The sequence below is a fragment of the Copadichromis virginalis genome, linkage group LG16 (assembly GCF_057382275.1).
Source record: "Copadichromis virginalis isolate Kocher_CV1m ecotype Utaka linkage group LG16, C_Virginalis_male_GT1.1, whole genome shotgun sequence".
In the NCBI taxonomy this organism is placed as follows: Eukaryota; Metazoa; Chordata; class Actinopteri; order Cichliformes; family Cichlidae; genus Copadichromis; species Copadichromis virginalis.
The window spans coordinates 27155483-27162122 of record NC_140633.1 but is presented as its reverse complement, the minus strand read 5'-3'; the positions used below and the strand labels follow the sequence as shown (position 1 = coordinate 27162122).

Genomic DNA, 6640 nt, shown 5'->3' with positions numbered 1-6640 from the left:
GATCTGAGTGTGTGTGAGTGCTTTAGTACACTCATCATTACACATCACATGACTACTTCCAGTTTTAGTACCCAGTTTGGTTTCACTATATAACTGCAAAAGTCTCAAGTCACCTGTCATTTCTTTACATTTCATTTAAATGAGCCAGACTTTATTGTAAGTGGGGGTTTTTAAGTGGTCTTGAGCAAGAGAAGTCTTTATTTAAATTTAAAAGACTATCCTTTATTATAATATCTGTATACAATACAGAGCATTGTATCAAAAAATGCAAAAATAAATATTTTAAATACATCAGAATAACCCATTGTCTACAATATAAAAACTTAGTCGTCTGAATTCAGTCAGCTAATTTTGTGAACTGACTGTGTTAGCTTATTTGCTGTTAGCTAATGGTTCCACTGAGTCAGAACAGCTTTGCTGGCAGGGAAAACGGAAATTGGAAAGAAAATTAGAACAGCTACTGTGAAACAAGCAACGCTGGTAACAGTCAATAGTGCTGAATGCAGAGCGACCTTATGGCCGGTGTCTCTGGGCTTTTTGAGTCTTCAATCCTGCCTGATCACATTTTTAAAGAAGGGAACTGGGCGGACCGCCATATTTGACGGAAATTACGTCACTAATGTTAATCTTCACTCCGGTTTTTCGTAATGGATTTGGCTCAGTTGTCACAGCAGAGAAGTAATTCTCACCACTCTTAATGCAGTTCTGAAAACAGTTGAGGCATTTTTCATATCACAGACTCGCCTCTGCAAAAGACAATCAAATCCTTTCTCACATTTGTCAGAACATGAATAGTCAGTCAAGCACTTCAACTTTGTGATGAATGAATAAAGACTTTTCATCACTCATTAAAGACTGAGTCATCAAAACTGATGAAATGGAGACAAGCTAAATAATACTCATTAAAATATATGCATAGGAAAACAAACAGAAAATCTATACAATCTAAGAACATAGCACAAACTACTGCATAGTCCTGTAAATTCATGCTTCATACGTTCAGCAACCGCTTTATTAGGTACACCTGTTCCTGTACTGAGTCTCCTGCACAGCCATCTTCAGGGTTTACAGGGATGAAATGAGAAAATATCCAGTGAGCAAGCGTTCTCTGGGTGAAAATCCTGGTTATGTCAGAGGGAAATGGCCAGATGGCTTCAAGCTGATAGAAAGGTAACAAAAAAAACATTTATACAAACAAGCTACGCAGAAGAGCATATCTGAAAGCACAACTCATTTGACCTGGAAACAGATGGTCTACAGCAACTTCTTCAGTCTGTGACTTCTGACACTGAAGAAGTCACTTGGATGAGTGGCAAAACTTTTCTCCCACTGAAAACACTACATCCAGAAGAACAGAATTAACTTTTTGGGATTTCCTTACCTGGATGATTGAGCATGCATCAACACAAATGGTGGACAGTCCCAGATATGTAACCCCTAGTGAATTGTTTCTTAACAGGGTTGTTGACCCACTATTGATCATGTGCCTCGACATCTGCACCAAGGTGTGAAAAAAGGCGTGGGTCATTATCAGCAGAGGTTTTGGGTGACACCATTGTGAGACCTTGCCTCACCCTATTATGTGACCCATTGAGATCACCTGAAGGAAGATGTGAGTGGAGGTTGAGATCCCTTCCCAGGCACTTCAACCCCAAAAAGAAATTGAGAATATAAATTCTATGTACAATTCTAATGGTGTAACCAGGGCATTTTTGAGAAAAGAGCTAACGCTTTTACATTTAAGTTGCGGAGAGTCCTGCTGAAGTTCTGCAGAGCTCCGGGGGCCTAAGGGTACATCTTTCGCCATCTTACAATGCTGTGATTGCAGCCATTCCCCAACTTTTTGTGAATGGTACTCATGGCCATTGATCAGTGGGTTTTGGTCAGTGGTTGTTGATCAATGGTCATAAGAATTTGCATAATTAAGATTAAGAAACTGACCTCCCAGCCCATTGTTCCCTCCCTCAGTCATTATGCAAATGTACTGTTTATAAGATTGGGGAAACAGTCAGCTGAGACTGAAGAAGTCACTTGGATGAGTGACGAAACGTTTCACCCACAAAACGCTACGTCCAGATGAACAGAATCAACTTTTGGAGATAGTTTTTAAATTATTTATTAAGTTCTGTTTAAGAGTTATTGTAATATGACATGTTGTTGATTTATTTATTTTTTAATTTAGTCTCTTAAATCGATTTTCTATCTTGTTTATGAACAAATACTTTTCAAAAATAAATGCAAAATTAACGGGCTTTAGTCATGAAGTCAAAAACTGTGCGCTTCTTCCAATGCAAACGCTCTCACGACTTTGCGCATGACCGTTAGAAACATATGACCTTCAAATGGCCGAAGACATAAACAGCAGCAGACATGGCTAAGTTAATATGGCCCTTATCATTTTAAATATTTAGATAATAGTAGGGCAAGGAGCTAGGTTTTTGTTGTCTGTGGAAGCTTGTTTCCGTCTCTGTAATATCATAATAATAATACAAAACAATAATAATAAAATGGGTGGGTTATCTTGACTTAAGAACTCGAAATTTCAAGTTTGCTTTTTTTGTGATAATTTTGATTTTATTGACTGCAGTTTTGACAGCAAGTTGTACCGGGCCGGAAATTCCCGTCCATAGTTGTCTGGTCAATTTAGCTAGCTAACTAGCTACTCTTCAGAAACTCTTCAGGTAAACTGACACGTACTCATACACGAAATTCTCGTCAAGGTGAGGTGGCCGCACAGCTTCCAGTATTAGTTACTGACTTCTTCATAGACAGAACTGTTTATTCCCACATTGACTGAAAGAGAGGTGTTCCAGCTAACTGAATGTCAGTTCATTGCCCCCGCTTAATTCTGTTTTGGCTCTCATATCTGTCACCGTCAGTCAACTGGACTCTTCTCAGTGTTATAATTTAAACCGCATTTTATTCATTTATTTATTTGTAAATAAATTTGTAAATTTATCTGTAAATACGAAGACCTTGAGCCAGGACCGTGTCATTTAATTCAGCTCCTGAGTCTTGCTAGACCAGTTTCTGAGTGTGGTGCAGTTTACCCTCCTCTTCACTAGGGGGCTCTACAAGACATATTTATTATGAGTCGATCTGTAAAACACCTTATTCATCCCAGGTTTCACTCCGCTTCATTGAGTAAAGTCTAAAGACTTTATAAATGGATAAATAAATTGCGTGTATTTATAATTAGCGTGTATGTAGTGAAAGTATTTGTGATATTTGTGTTGGTCTTTCTATTGGATCAAAGCGTGTCACGTGTCCAGGAAGCCGCAATAACGTTTGCGTTATAAATGCTCGCAAGTTAAATTTACCGCAACACAAACCCAGCGATATAAGATGTGTGAGGGAACATGGTTGCTCTTGTTTGTGTGATAATTCAGTACAAAATATCAGCAGTTCAGCTTCCAAACCATGAGTCAGAGAGACGGCGCTGGGAACCAGGCCGTTTCCTCCGAGCCGAATGCGACATCGCTTCTCGGCCTTTTGGCTAAGATCAAGTGTAGTATCTGTTCTTATCAGTTTAATATCTGATACGTCCCCTACCCGGGGACCATATATTAAATTGATTTTTGGAACAGGGAGATGGAATAGGGGCTTGCTCCGTCCACTCCACGCATCGACTTGGTATTGCAGTACTTCCAAGAACGGTGCACCCACCCTTATTATGTTTAAAGTTAATATGATGGCTACGACTGCGTTTTCAGGGTACTTAGTTCAAAGCTGAAATTAATTTTGGATTATTTGCAGTGAATAAATAATGTACCCTTTTTGATCCCATTGTGTGGAAAATTTTCAAAACAAAACAGTGTATGCACAACTGATGTCAGTAAATTTTGAAAGTCTGGTTTATTTTGATGTGAGAAACGTGGAGAAAGAACACTTTTTTCCACTTATGAGTGTGATTGTTCTAAGAAAACCAAATTATGGCACAGAAAAATGGCCAAAGCGTGAACTTTACTGTAGAAATAACAAAAAAATAAATTTTAAATTAGTTACATTATTTGAAAAAGTTCTAATGAAAATACAACCGTGTGTTCACAGCTCTGAGTTAAAGCCGGCACTTGCCTCTGTTTTCCAGTAGAGACCGACAGCTCTCCTAACTGAAGTGTAAACAGCGCATTCTGTTCTTCATCCACAGAGGACTCATACTGAAATAGGTTAATTGGTTTAACTCTTCTTTTTGCCATCTTGGTAAAAATTTGGTTAATGCTCTGCACAGCACTGAGCGTGATAAAGCTCACAGTGTAGTTATCCCCCTGTCGACCACCAGAGAGTGACAGAGCTCTGTAGGTTTTCTGCTCTCTTTGGACCTTGCTCCCTGATGAATTCACACATTTTACTGGTAACAATTAAAATAATCCAACTTTAAGGCACTTGTATGTTGGCTTTACATTTCAGAACCTACATCCATATTTTATATACTGTCTGTGGTTGTGTTGCCAACAACCAATAAACATCAAGAAGCACAAGATAGTCTCTTGCTGTTAAAGGCCAAGTTGTCTGATTACAATATATTCCTGGTATTCATGCTTTAAAGGAAACATTTGCCTTTGAGTCCAGAGTCTTATCATTTCCAAAGTAGTACAGCTAAGCAGCAGTAGTTGTTTCCGTTCTTATTAACTCTGATATTTCCTACTTGTTGCCTGGCAAAAACAATAAGCAGAAACAAAAATACAGAGAAAACATCAACAATCAGACGGCCCTCTATGAGCAGCCACTTGGCGAGAGTGGAAAAGAAAATCTCCCTTTAACAGGGAGAAACCTTCTAATGGGTGAGTCTGGGTTTCTTTGCCTAGGCTGCTGCCTTTGTGACCTGGCATAATACAGGGAGTGCAGAATTATTAGGCAAGTTGTATTTTTGAGGAATAATTTTCTTATTGAACAACAACCATGTTCTCAATGAACCCAAAAAACTCATTAATATCAAAGCTGAATGTTTTTGGAAGTAGTTTTTAGTTTGTTTTTAGTTTTAGCTATTTTAGGGGGATATCTGTGTGTGCAGGTGACTATTACTGTGCAGAATTATTAGGCAACTTAACAAAAAACAAATATATACCCATTTCAATCATTTATTTTTACCAGTGAAACCAATATAACATCTCCACATTCACAAATATACATTTCTGACATTCAAAAACTAAACAAAAACAAATCAGCGACCAATATAGCCACCTTTCTTTGCAAGGACACTCAAAAGCCTGCCATCCATGGATTCTGTCAGTGTTTTGATCTGTTCACCATCAACATTGCGTGCAGCAGCAACCACAGCCTCCCAGACACTGTTCAGAGAGGTGTACTGTTTTCCCTCCTTGTAAATCTCACATTTGATGATGGACCACAGGTTCTCAATGGGGTTCAGATCAGGTGAACAAGGTGGCCATGTCATTAGTGTTTCTTCTTTTATACCCTTTCTTGCCAGCCACGCTGTGGAGTACTTGGACGCGTGTGATGGAGCATTGTCCTGCATGGAAATCATGTTTTTCTTGAAGGATGCAGACTTCTTCCTGTACCACTGCTTGAAGAAGGTGTCTTCCAGAAACTGGCAGTAGGACTGGGAGTTGAGCTTGACTCCATCCTCAACCCGAAAAGGCCCCACAAGCTCATCTTTGATGATACCAGCCCAAACCAGTACTCCACCTCCACCTTGCTGGCGTCTGAGTCGGACTGGAGCTCTCTGCCCTTTACCAATCCAGCCACGGGCCCATCCATCTGGCCCATCAAGACTCACTCTCATTTCATCAGTCCATAAAACCTTAGAAAAACCAGTCTTGAGATATTTCTTGGCCCAGTCTTGACGTTTCAGCTTGTGTGTCTTGTTCAGTGGTGGTCGTCTTTCAGCCTTTCTTACCTTGGCCATGTCTCTGAGTATTGCACACCTTGTGCTTTTGGGCACTCCAGTGATGTTGCAGCTCTGAAATATGGCCAAACTGGTGGCAAGTGGCATCTTGGCAGCTGCACGCTTGACTTTTCTCAGTTCATGGGCAGTTATTTTGCGCCTTGGTTTTTCCACACGCTTCTTGCGACCCTGTTGACTATTTTGAATGAAACGCTTGATTGTTCGATGATCACGCTTCAGAAGCTTTGCAATTTTGAGACTGCTGCATCCCTCTGCAAGATATCTCACTATTTTTGACTTTTCTGAGCCTGTCAAGTCCTTCTTTTAACCCGTTTTGCCAAAGGAAAGGACGTTGCCTAATAATTATGCACACCTGATATAGGGTGTTGATGTCATTAGACCACACCCCTTCTCATTACAGAGATGCACATCACCTAATATGCTTAATTGGTAGTAGGCTTTCGAGCCTATACAGCTTGGAGTAAGACAACATGCATGAAGAGGATGATGTGGACAAAATACTCATTTGCCTAATAATTCTGCACTCCCTGTAATCATGAATTGACATTAAAACAAAGCCAATGAATTGAACTGAGGAGGCCTTAGTTTGTACTGGGGAAAATAATAGCGGTGAGAGATGCCAAATGCCGGTACCGGGAACGTGTGGAGTCCCGCTTCCAACAGGGCGACACACGGAGTATGTGGCACGGACTACGCACCATTACGGACTACAAAGCCAGGGACACTGCGCCGATCAACGCCGACTCTGCATTCACCAACGAACTGAATCAGTTC

At 40.2% G+C, this 6640-nt stretch overlaps 1 non-coding gene across 1 annotated transcript; it reads left to right on the top strand.

The window, feature by feature from the left end:
- The first annotated feature begins 3476 nt into the window (after positions 1-3476).
- On the top strand, positions 3477-3667 carry LOC146690970 (U2 spliceosomal RNA). The gene has a single exon (XR_014915853.1). It is a non-coding gene; the product is annotated as a U2 spliceosomal RNA (small nuclear RNA).
- Positions 3668-6640: the final 2973 nt, after the last annotated feature.